Source organism: Pleurodeles waltl, chromosome 5 (assembly GCF_031143425.1).
Source record: "Pleurodeles waltl isolate 20211129_DDA chromosome 5, aPleWal1.hap1.20221129, whole genome shotgun sequence".
NCBI lineage: Eukaryota > Metazoa > Chordata > Amphibia > Caudata > Salamandridae > Pleurodeles > Pleurodeles waltl.
In genome coordinates, this window is record NC_090444.1 from 149348161 (window position 1) to 149360516 (window position 12356).

The 12356-nt window shown below is 47.8% G+C and overlaps 1 protein-coding gene across 1 annotated transcript in view; it reads left to right on the forward strand.

Moving 5' to 3' along the window:
- ALK (ALK receptor tyrosine kinase) overlaps positions 1 to 12356 on the forward strand; it is a 2590648-nt gene that overhangs the window by 704929 nt on the left and 1873363 nt on the right. The window lies entirely within an intron of this gene.

The window sequence follows — 12356 nt, forward strand, 5'->3', positions numbered from 1 at the left end:
CCTGAAGACGATATTCGATGGACAGTGCTTGATCCATCAGGCCACGAAGATCTTCCACTCTGGTAGAATGTACTAGTTCATCCTTTATTTCTTCTTTGAGTCCTCTGCGAAATAACGTTACCAGAGTACGTTCCACCCAAGTGGTCTCTGCTGCTAGCTGACGAAAACGGGTTATATATTGCATAACATCTTGTGAGCCTTGGTGAATGTCGCATAAGGCTTCTTCTGCAGAGGCTTCCAATCCAGGTCGACTGAACATTTGTTTGAAGCGACTCACAAAGGTGGAATAGTCCGACAAAACTGGGTCATTGGATGACACCATCGGGGTTGCCCAGGCCAAGGCTGGACCGGATAAGGCACTGATGAGATAACCCACCTTGGTCCTGTCGTGGGAGAATTGGGTTGGTCGGAAGGCGAAGTACACCGTTAATGCATCCAGGAACTCACGAAGCTTGGTTGGTTCACCGGAGAAACGAGGGGTAGAAGCGGAGATAGTCGGAACATCACTAGTGCTGAGAGCCAAAGCCTGTCGTAACGCAGCATTTTCATTGCGTAGTTGTTGCAATTCCTGAGCTTGTTGCTGAATCGTGGTCAAAAGAGATTGATCAGAATCTGCAGCAGCCGCCACTGTATTATCCATGGTGTTTGAGGACGTCGGAATGGTTGGGCGCTGCAATCTGTCACGACTCACGTGCTGCTTGCGCCTGGAATTTGCAGATCTAGTGGCGTGGATCTTCGATGTTCGGCTTTGGCCCAAAAAGGGGCGACTCTTTCTGGTAGCCACGGTGCTGTAGGTGATGGAGACGCCAAGAACAGACCGTGGCCTTCAGAAAATAGCGCCAGAGGGAAAAAAACCCTTAGAACAAAAGGGGAATAAACCTCTAAACAGGAGGACTCCTGAAAAACAAGAACAAAAAGCAGGAATCAAAAAGAACAAAATTCAGGAAACGCAGAGCGATGAAATCCAGAACCAAAAAGGCGAGGAAATCAGGAGCGAAGACACTATCTGAGCAGAAAGTGTTGCAGCGCAAGGAAATGAAGAAAACACAGCCCTTATATACCAAAAGACAGGAAGTGACCCACAGGAAGTAAAAGGACACCATATTAGACAGGGAGAGGTACATAGAACAAAACAGAATAGAAACCATAGAGAATAGGGAACAATGAATGCTGGGAAGAGAAAGGTAACCTGGGAAGGGAAGAAGACATCAAAAAAGTACAACAAAAAGACCCCAGAAAGAAGAAAAGAAAGAGGACAAGAAAGAAGAAAGAAGAACAGGTAAGAGGGGTCAGGAGACCCCAGCAAGGCGGTGGAAAACGACAGAGCAAGGCCCAATGCAATGCCTGGGGCCTCGAAAAGTGCATGAAAGGCTGGGGGCGCGCCGCGTTTTAGAAACGCGCTGTGCGGCCCCAGCCGAACGCCCGGCTTGTGCCGAACATTCGGCTCGCGCCGCACCACGCGGCGCGACAATTGCCTTCTAAGTTAAGCCTGACTGCTCGTGCCAAGCTACCAGAGGGTGGGCACAGGCTGATTTTGGATTGTGTGTGACTTACCCTGACTAGAGTGAGGGTTCTTGCTTGGACAGAGGGCAACCTGACTGCCAACCAAAAAACCAATTTCTAACAAAAAGCAAATGTTTTGCAGCTGCATGTAAGTCGCAATTCATTCATACATACCACTGCATGTCGCTCTTACGAAGAGACTTCCTTCATACGCCCCCTTCCTAACACTGAATCACTAACCCATTTTATCATTCAGTAATAGGTTACCAAATCACAAGATAGGGTTTGTTACATAAGAAAATATTTTTTTTTCTGGTCGCAAACAGCCCAATTCTGTGAATCGGGCTGATTGGGACCTTAAAAAAGCTTTGTACATATGGACTAAAGGCTTAACCTTTGATGTCAGAAAGAGATACCCATCTAGTATCGGAATTACACAGTAGGAAAATGGAAAATCTGGAATCAATCCCTGCTTCTAATAGATGAGTTCAAAACATGAGTTGTACAAAAAAACTCTCTTGTGTTTGAGTTACTAGCCTATATTATTGCCACATCTACTGTATAATAAGAATCTAGGCCACGTTCAGGGTGCACATGACCACTGACATGCCTCCTAGTTCTCCAACGCATAGTCATCAGTGCGGGGACAAGAAGGTTTCTCAGTTCATGGTTCAAAGCTCTCACTTTTAATAAATACTTCTAAAATAATCGGTTGTCCTATGATGAAACGCTACAGCATGTCAAAGCTGTAGGAGGCTGGACTGGTTTGTAGTGAGTACCAAGGGGTACTTGCACCTTGCACCAGGCCCAGTTATCCCTTATTAGTGTATAGGGTGTCTAGCAGCTTAGGCTGATAGATAATGGTAGCTTAGCAGAGCAGCTTAGGCTGAACTAGGAGACGTGTGAAGCTACTACAGTACCACTTAGTGTCATATGCACAATATCATAAGAAAACACAATACACAGTTATACTAAAAATAAAGGTACTTTATTTTTATGACAATATGCCAAAGTATCTTAGAGTGTACCCTCAGTGAGAGGATAGGAAATATACACAAGATATATATACACAATAGCAAAAATATGCAGTATAGTCTTAGAAAACAGTGCAAACAATGTATAGTTACAATAGGATGCAATGGGGAAACATAGGGATAGGGGCAACACAAACCATATACTCCAGAAGTGGAATGCGAACCACGAATGGACCCCAAACCTATGTGACCTTGTAGAGGGTCGCTGGGACTATTAGAAAATAGTGAGAGTTAGAAAAATAACCCTCCCCAAGACCCTGAAAAGTGAGTGCAAAGTGCACCAAAGTTCCCCTAAGGACAAAATAGTCGTGTTAGAGGGAGAATGCAAGGAAAACACAAATCAGCAATGCAACAACGATGGATTCCTGTCTGAAGGTACCTGTGGAACAAGGGGACCAAGTCCAAAAGTCACAAGCAGCTCGGAGATGGGCAGATGCCCAAGAAATGCCAGCGGTTGGTGCAAAGAAGCTCTTACTAGGCTGAAGAACTGTGAATGCTGCAGGAACGACAAGGGCTAGAGACTTCCCCTTTGGAGGATGGATCCCCCACGCCTTGGAGAGTCGTGCAGAAGTGTTTTCCCGCCGGATGGACGCCAACAAGCCTTGCTACACGCAAATCGTGCGTTTGGCGTTTTTGGACGCTGCTGGGGCCCAGGAGGGACCAGGAGGTCGCAAATTGGACCTACAGAGAGAGGGGACGTCGAGCAAGACAAGGAGCCCTCACTGAAGCAGGTAGCACCCGGAGAAGTGCCAGAAACAGGCACTACGAGGATGCGTGAAACGGTGCTCGCCGAAGTTGCACAAAGGAGTCCCACGTCGCCGGAGACCAACTTAGAAAGTCGTGCAATGCAGGTTAGAGTGCCGTGGACCCAGGCTTGGCTGTGCACACAGGATTTCCGCCGGAAGTGCACAGGGGCCGGAGAAGCTTGCAAAGTCGCGGTTCCCAGCAATGCAGCCCAGCGAGGTGAGGCAAGGACTTACCTCCACCAAACTTGGGCTGAAGAGTCACTGGACTGTGGGGGTCACTTGGACGGTGTCGCTGGATTCGAGGGACCTCGCTCGTCGTGCTGAGAGGAGACCCAAGGGACCGGAGATGCAGCTTTTTGGTGCCTGCGGTTGCAGGGGGAAGATTCCGTCGACCCACGGGAGATTTCTTCGGAGCTTCTGGTGCAGAGAGGAGTCAGACTACCCCCACAGCATGCACAAGCAGGAAAACAGTCGAGAAGGCGGCAGGATCAGCGTTACAGAGTTGCAGTAGTCGTCTTTGCTACTATGTTGCAGGTTTGCAGGCTTCCAGCGCGGTCAGCGGTCGATTCCTTATCAGAAGGTGAAGAGGGAGATGCAGAGGAACTCGGCTGAGCTCATGCATTCGTTATCTAAAGTTTCCCCAGAGACAGAGACCCTAAATAGCCAGAAAAGAGGGTTTGGCTACCTAGGAGAGAGGAAAGGCTACTAACACCTGAAGGAGCCTATCAGCAGGAGTCTCTGACGTCACCTGGTGGCACTGGCCACTCAGAGCAGTCCAGTGTGCCAGCAGCACCTCTGTTTCCAAGATGGCAGAGGTCTGGAGCACACTGGAGGAGCTCTGGACACCTCCCAGGGGAGGTGCAGGTCAGGGGAGTGGTCACTCCCCTTTCCTTTGTCCAGTTTCGCGCCAGAGCAGGGGCTAAGGGGTCCCTGAACCGGTGTAGACTGGCTTATGCAGAATTGGGCACCTCTGTGCCCAACAAAGCATTTCCAGAGGCTGGGGGAGGCTACTCCTCCCCTGCCTTCACACCATTTTCCAAAGGGAGAGGGTGTTATACCCTCTCTCAGAGGAAGTTCTTTGTTCTGCCATCCTGGGCCAGGCCTGGCTGGACCCCAGGAGGGCAGATGCCTGTCTGAGGGGTTGGCAGCAGCAGCAGCTGCAGAGAAACCCCAGGAAGGGCAGTTTGGCAGTACCAGGGTCTGTGCTACAGACCACTGGGATCATGGAATTGTACCAACAATGCCAGGATGGCATAGAGGGGGCAATTCCATGATCATAGACATGTTACATGGCCATATTCGGAGTTACCATGGTGAAGCTACATATAGGTAGTGACCTATATGTAGTGCACGCGTGTAATGGTGTCCCCGCACTCACAAAGTTCAGTGAATTGGCTCTGAACAATGTGGGGGCACCTTGGCTAGTGCCAGGGTGCCCTCACACTAAGTAACTTTGCACCTAACCTTTACCAGGTAAAGGTTAGACATATAGGTGACTTATAAGTTACTTAAGTGCAGTGTAAAATGGCTGTGAAATAACGTGGACGTTATTTCACTCAGGCTGCAGTGGCAGGCCTGTGTAATAATTGTCAGAGCTCCCTATGGGTGGCAAAAGAAATGCTGCAGCCCATAGGGATCTCCTGGAACCCCAATACCCTGGGTACCTCAGTACCATATACTAGGGGATTATAAGGGTGTTCCAGTAAGCCAATGTAAATTGGTAAAAAATGGTCACTAGCCTGTCAGTGACAATTTGGAAAGAAATGAGAGAGCATAACCACTGAGGTTCTGATTAGCAGAGCCTCAGTGAGACAGTTAGTCACTACACAGGTAACACATACAGGCACACTTATGAGCACTGGGGCCCTGGGTTACCAGGGTCCCAGTGACACATACAACTAAAACAACATATATACAGTGAAAAATGGGGGTAACATGCCAGGCAAGATGGTACTTTCCTACACAACCCCCCCCCAAACGAAGGACAATAAGACTAGCCATTACCTGATGAGTCTTCATTGTCTAAGTGGAAATATCTGGAGAGTCCATCTGCATTGGAGTGGCTACTCCCAGGTCTATGTTCCACTGTATAGTCCATTCCCTGTAGGGATATGGACCACCTCAACAATTTAGGATTTTCACCTTTCATTTGTTTTAGCCAAAGTAGAGGTTTGTGGTCTGTCTGAACAATGAAGTGAGTGCCAAACAGGTATGGCCTCAACTTCTTCAGAGCCCAGACCACAGCAAAGGCCTCCCTCTCAATGGCAGACCAACGCTTTTCTCTAGGGGTCAACCTTCTACTAATAAAAGCAACAGGTTGATCCTGGCCCTCAGAATTAAGTTGTGATAGGACTGCCCCTACTCCTAATTCAGATGCATCAGTCTGGACATAGAATTTTTTAGAGTAACAAGGGCTTTTCAGGACAGGTGCAGAGCACATGGCCTGCTTCAGCTCCTCAAAAGCTTTCTGACAGTTTGCTGTCCATAATACCTTTTTAGGCATTTTCTTGGATGTGAGGTCATTAAGAGGGGCTGCAATGGAGCCATAGTTCTTAATGAACCTCCTGTAATACCCAGTGAGGCCTAGGAAGGCTCTCACCTGAGTCTGAGTGGTAGGGGGAATCCAATCAATAATAGTTTGGATTTTCCCCTGAAGTGGTGCAATCTGTTCCCCACCAACAAGGTGTCCCAGATAAACCACCTTACCCTGCCCTATCTGGCACTTTGAAGCCTTGATAGTGAGGCCTGCCTTTTGCAGGGCCTCCAAAACTTTCCAAAGGTGGACCAGGTGATCATCCCAGCTGGAGCTAAAGACAGCTATATCATCCAAATATGCTGCACTGAAAGCTTCCAGCCCTTGCAGGACTGTGTTCACCAACCTCTGAAAAGTGGCAGGTGCATTTTTCAAACCAAAAGGCATTACAGTAAACTGGTAATGTCCTCCAATGGTAGAAAATGCAGTCTTAGGTTTAGCATCTTCTGACATTTTGATCTGCCAATACCCTGCAGTCAAATCAAAAGTGCTTAGATACTTGGCAGATGCCAGTGTATCTATTAGCTCATTTGCCCTGGGTATAGGGTGAGCATCTGTTTTGGTTACCAAGTTGAGACCTCTATAGTCTACACAAAACCTCATTTCCTTCTTTCCATCTTTAGAATTTGGTTTTGGTACCAGTACCACAGGAGAAGCCCATGGACTGTCAGAGTGCTCAACCACTCCTAGTTCCAACATCTTCTGAACTTCTTGCTTTATGCAGTCCCTGACATGGTCAGGCTGCCTATAGATCTTACTTTTGACAGGTAAACTGTCTCCAGTATCTATAGTGTGCTCACACCAAGAAGTGGTGCCTGGCACAATGGAGAAGAGTTCTGAAAATTGTCCTAGGAGATTTATGCAATTATCTTTCTGCTCAGCAGTAAGACAATCAGCCAAAACTACCCCTTCCACAAGAGCATCTTGTTCTGTGGAAGAGAAGAGATCAGGTAGAGGATCACTGTCTTCTTCCTGTCCCTCATCTGTTGCCATGAGCAGGGTGAGATCAGCCCTGTCATAGTAGGGTTTCAGGCGGTTGACATGGAGCACCCTAAGGGGACTCCTGGCAGTGCCTAAGTCAACCAAGTAGGTGACTTCACCCTTCTTTTCAACAATTGTGTGTGGACCACTCCATTTATCTTGGAGTGCTCTTGGGGCCACAGGCTCCAAGACCCACACTTTCTGCCCTGGTTGGTACTGAACCAAAACAGCCTTCTGATCATGCCATTGCTTCTGGAGCTCTTGGCTGGCCTGAAGGTTTTTACTGGCCTTTTTCATGTACTCAGCCATCCTTGATCTGAGGCCAAGTACATAATCCACAATATCCTGCTTAGGAGCTTTTACAGGTTGTTCCCAACCCTCCTTTACAAGTGTGAGTGGACCCCTAACAGGGTGTCCAAAAAGAAGTTCAAAGGGGCTGAAGCCCACTCCTTTCTGGGGTACCTCCCTGTAGGCAAAAAGGAGGCATGGTAGAAGGATATCCCATCTCCTGCGGAGTTTTTCAGGGAGTCCCATAATCATGCCTTTGAGAGTTTTATTAAATCTCTCCACCAGTCCATTTGTTTGTGGATGATAGGGTGTTGTGAACTTGTAAGTTACACCACACTCCTTCCACATGGCCTTTAAGTATGCAGACATGAAATTGCTTCCTCTGTCTGATACTACTTCCTTTGGGAAGCCCACCCTGGAAAATATTCCCAGGAGGGCCTTTGCCACTGCAGGAGCTGTAGTGGTCCTTAAAGGAATTGCTTCAGGATACCTTGTGGCATGGTCCACTACCACTAAGATAAACCTATTGCCTGAAGCAGTAGGAGGGTCAAGGGGGCCAACTATGTCAACCCCTACCCTTTCAAAGGGAACCCCAACCACAGGCAGTGGGATAAGGGGTGCCTTTGGAGTGCCACCTGTCTTGCCACTGGCTTGACAGGTTTCACAGGACTTACAAAATTCTTTTGTGTCCTCAGACATCCTAGGCCAATGAAACAGTGGTACCAATCTGTCCCAAGTTTTCATTTGACCCAGGTGCCCAGCTAAGGGAATGTCATGTGCCAGTGTTAGGAGGAACTTTCTGTACTCCTGAGGAATCACTAATCTCCTGGCAGCTCCAGGTTTAGGATCCCTTTGCTCAGTGTACAAGAGGTTGTCCTCCCAGTAAACTCTGTGTGAGTCACTGACATCCCCATTAGCCTGTTTGACAGCTTGCTGTCTGAGACCCTCTAATGTGGGACAGGTTTGCTGTGCCACACTCAGCTCCTCTCTGGCAGGCCCCCCTTCACCCAAAAGCTCAGCAGTGTCTGCTTCTAGCTCCTCTGGTGTAGGTTCTGCACAGGGAGGGAATTCTTCTTCCTCAGAAGTAGAATCCACTGTAGAGGGAGGGATAGTAGGAAGTGGTTTGCTTCTACTAGCCCTAGCTTTAGGGAGCACTTGGTCCATTGTTCCAGGATCCAAGCTTCCCTGTCCTTTTTGCTTTTTGGCCTGAGCCCTTGTCAAAGCAAAAATATGCCCTGGGATGCCCAGCATTGCTGCATGGGCCTCCAACTCCACATCTGACCAAGCTGATGTCTCCAAATCGTTCCCTAATAGACAGTCTACAGGTAAATCTGAAGCTACCACAACTTTCTTTGGACCAGATACCCCCCCCCAGTTGAGATTTACAACAGCCATGGGGTGGCTTTGTGTTATGTTGTGAGCATCGGTTACTTGGTACTGGTGTCCAAGTATGTGTTGTTCAGGGTGCACCAGTTTCTCAATCACCATTGTGACACTGGCACCTGTGTCCCTGTAGGCCTGGACCTCAACACCATTTATTAGGGTTAGTTGCTTGTACTTCTCCAAGTTATGGGGGCAAGCAACCAAAGTGGCTAAGTCAATAGCCCCTTCAGAGACTAAAGTAGCCTCTGTGGTCTCCCTAATCAGACCAACCCCAACTAAATTACCAAAAGTGAGCCCAGCTACTCCCTTGGATTGGCTATTAGTAGGTTTGCTCCCACCACCACTGCTATTAGTAGGGACACTAGGTGTAGCAGTAGGGGTTGTAGTGGTAGGAGCTGTGGTGCCTTTCTTTGGACAACTGGGATCTGTTGTCCAATGGCCTTTTATCTTACATAAATAGCACCATGGTTTCCTTTCCTTGTTCTGATTAGAGGAAGGTTTGGGCCCACCACCCCCACCAGAGTGTTTTTGTGGGCCTGATGAAGACTCATTTTTAGATTTGTCCCCACCCTTGTCAGAAGACTTACCATCCTTCTTTTTGTTGCCATCTTTGTCACCCCCTGTATGAACTTTTCTGTTCACTCTTGTTCTGACCCATTTGTCTGCCTTCTTTCCCAATTCTTGGGGAGAGGTCAGATCAGAGTCCACCAAGTACTGGTGCAACAAATCAGACACACAATTATTAAGAATATGCTCTCTCAGGATTAAGTTATACAGGCTGTCATAATCAGTAACTTTACTGCCATGTAACCACCCCTCCAAGGCCTTCACTGCCTGGTCAATGAAATCAACCCAGTCTTGTGAAGACTCCTTTTTGGTATCTCTGAACTTGATCCTGTACTGTTCAGTGGTTAAGCCATAACCATCCAGGAGTGCATTCTTAAGAACTTGGAAATTGTTAGCATCATTTTCTTTTACAGTAAGGAGCCTATCCCTACCTTTTCCTGTAAATGATAGCCATAGGATAGCAGCCCACTGCCTTTGAGGGACATCCTGTACAGCACAGGCCCTCTCAAGTGCAGCAAACCACTTGTTAATGTCATCCCCCTCCTTGTAAGGGGGAACTATCTTATGCAGATTCCTGGAATCATGCTCTTTTGCAGGATGACTATGGGGAATACTGCTGCTGCCACCATGGGTATCTAAACCCATCTTCTGTCTTTCCCTCTCTATTTCTAAAGACTGTCTATCCAAATCCAGCTGTTGCTTCTTGAGCTTCAGTCTGGTTTGCTCCACTCTCAATCTATTGAGCTCCCTTTCTAACAATCTGTCATCAGGGTGGGTGGGAGGGACATTTCTAGATACAGAGGTATGATGGGAATGAACAGAAGGAGACCTGTCCCTTACAGAGGGCACCCTAACAGCTTGGCTACCAGTATAATGTGAGAGCACATCATCAGTATGATGTGATTCAACCTCTGTACCAACTATGCTAGACTGTCTAGTAATGGGCAGGCTGAGAAGTTTCTTTCCTGAACCTTTTCCTGGGGGAGTCCCTGGATCAGATTGAGAACCATTAGCTACTTTTTCTACAGATTGGGCACTTATGGCCTTATCTTGTACTCTAAGCATATTAATTAACAGTTCTAAAGAAGGATTCTTCCCTACACTCAAACCTCTCTCTATGCAGAGACTCCTTGCTCCTTTCCAGCTAAGGTGATCATATGCAAGTTTGGACAGTTCAACTTTTTGGCCTGTGCCAGACATTTTTTAGAGAGAGTTAAAGTGATAGACAAAGAGAAAAAAGTTTTCAGAACTTTTTGGAAAGACAGAAAAAAACTTTTTAAACTTTTAAGAACTTTTTGAAAGTTTAGAAGTACTTTTCAGCACTTAGAAAAGAGTGAAAAGAGGAAATGCAAAAACTTTTTGGCTATGTGTATATACACTGACCTTGTTTTGTATATTTTTCTCTTATGAAAAGTACAATGACAAGAGTGGTAAGTAGTCTCAAGCACTTATCCCACCACTGCACAACCAATGTAGGAGGCTGGACTGGTTTGTAGTGAGTACCAAGGGGTACTTGCACCTTGCACCAGGCCCAGTTATCCCTTATTAGTGTATAGGGTGTCTAGCAGCTTAGGCTGATAGATAATGGTAGCTTAGCAGAGCAGCTTAGGCTGAACTAGGAGACGTGTGAAGCTACTACAGTACCACTTAGTGTCATATGCACAATATCATAAGAAAACACAATACACAGTTATACTAAAAATAAAGGTACTTTATTTTTATGACAATATGCCAAAGTATCTTAGAGTGTACCCTCAGTGAGAGGATAGGAAATATACACAAGATATATATACACAATAGCAAAAATATGCAGTATAGTCTTAGAAAACAGTGCAAACAATGTATAGTTACAATAGGATGCAATGGGGAAACATAGGGATAGGGGCAACACAAACCATATACTCCAGAAGTGGAATGCGAACCACGAATGGACCCCAAACCTATGTGACCTTGTAGAGGGTCGCTGGGACTATTAGAAAATAGTGAGAGTTAGAAAAATAACCCTCCCCAAGACCCTGAAAAGTGAGTGCAAAGTGCACCAAAGTTCCCCTAAGGACAAAATAGTCGTGTTAGAGGGAGAATGCAAGGAAAACACAAATCAGCAATGCAACAACGATGGATTCCTGTCTGAAGGTACCTGTGGAACAAGGGGACCAAGTCCAAAAGTCACAAGCAGCTCGGAGATGGGCAGATGCCCAAGAAATGCCAGCGGTTGGTGCAAAGAAGCTCTTACTAGGCTGAAGAACTGTGAATGCTGCAGGAACGACAAGGGCTAGAGACTTCCCCTTTGGAGGATGGATCCCCCACGCCTTGGAGAGTCGTGCAGAAGTGTTTTCCCGCCGGATGGACGCCAACAAGCCTTGCTACACGCAAATCGTGCGTTTGGCGTTTTTGGACGCTGCTGGGGCCCAGGAGGGACCAGGAGGTCGCAAATTGGACCTACAGAGAGAGGGGACGTCGAGCAAGACAAGGAGCCCTCACTGAAGCAGGTAGCACCCGGAGAAGTGCCAGAAACAGGCACTACGAGGATGCGTGAAACGGTGCTCGCCGAAGTTGCACAAAGGAGTCCCACGTCGCCGGAGACCAACTTAGAAAGTCGTGCAATGCAGGTTAGAGTGCCGTGGACCCAGGCTTGGCTGTGCACACAGGATTTCCGCCGGAAGTGCACAGGGGCCGGAGAAGCTTGCAAAGTCGCGGTTCCCAGCAATGCAGCCCAGCGAGGTGAGGCAAGGACTTACCTCCACCAAACTTGGGCTGAAGAGTCACTGGACTGTGGGGGTCACTTGGACGGTGTCGCTGGATTCGAGGGACCTCGCTCGTCGTGCTGAGAGGAGACCCAAGGGACCGGAGATGCAGCTTTTTGGTGCCTGCGGTTGCAGGGGGAAGATTCCGTCGACCCACGGGAGATTTCTTCGGAGCTTCTGGTGCAGAGAGGAGTCAGACTACCCCCACAGCATGCACAAGCAGGAAAACAGTCGAGAAGGCGGCAGGATCAGCGTTACAGAGTTGCAGTAGTCGTCTTTGCTACTATGTTGCAGGTTTGCAGGCTTCCAGCGCGGTCAGCGGTCGATTCCTTATCAGAAGGTGAAGAGGGAGATGCAGAGGAACTCGGCTGAGCTCATGCATTCGTTATCTAAAGTTTCCCCAGAGACAGAGACCCTAAATAGCCAGAAAAGAGGGTTTGGCTACCTAGGAGAGAGGAAAGGCTACTAACACCTGAAGGAGCCTATCAGCAGGAGTCTCTGACGTCACCTGGTGGCACTGGCCACTCAGAGCAGTCCAGTGTGCCAGCAGCACCTCTGTTTCCAAGATGGCAGAGGT